This window comes from Bison bison, unplaced genomic scaffold, assembly GCF_000754665.1.
Source record: "Bison bison bison isolate TAMUID 2011002044 unplaced genomic scaffold, Bison_UMD1.0 scf7180017864155, whole genome shotgun sequence".
NCBI lineage: Eukaryota > Metazoa > Chordata > Mammalia > Artiodactyla > Bovidae > Bison > Bison bison.
In genome coordinates, this window is record NW_011494727.1 from 2,846,704 (window position 1) to 2,847,387 (window position 684).

A 684-nucleotide genomic window follows, 5' to 3' on the forward strand; every position below is an offset into this window, starting at 1 on the left:
GCGGCCCACTCCAGTGTTCTGGCCTGGAGAATCCCATGCACAGAGGAGTTCATGGGGTCTCAAAAGAGTCAGACATGACTGAGCACATACACACATCTGGTTTGTCAGCCTCTGTGTCATTTCTGCACAGAAGTATCAAATTAGATAAAGTGTTTTAAGTACTGTCATTTATAGAAACTCATTATGAAACAGGTGTGACCAGAGATTGGAAGGCAGCGTATATCAGGAGCCTAAAAGTGTCATAGTTTGTCTCAGAATTTATGTTAAATAATAACAGTGGAAAATTATGAGTGTGAATTGCAGAACACTGAACAATAAAATCTAGATCATCTAAATCAGCAACAGGTCAAACCTTAGGGCAAAATTCCTTTACATCTGTGAATCAGTGAACCATGACATCAACAGGGCCCTTGCTTCCAAAATGCAGCAATGGGATAGGCTTATTGTCAGGCGAGTGTATGCTCCTCGGTTCCGTCTCATCACAACAAAGATGTGGAGTGACGGACATTAAAGCCTTCGGCGTGTCACAGCTCTCGGGTCTTGGACAGACCGTGTTAGAGCTCTCAGGTCGCGAACGGACCGTGTTATAGCTCTTAGACAAATCAGTGTTGCAGCTCCGTGTTACAGCTCTATGTTATTTAAAAAATAGCAGGAAAATCCATCCTTGAGGCGTGAGGGCGTGTC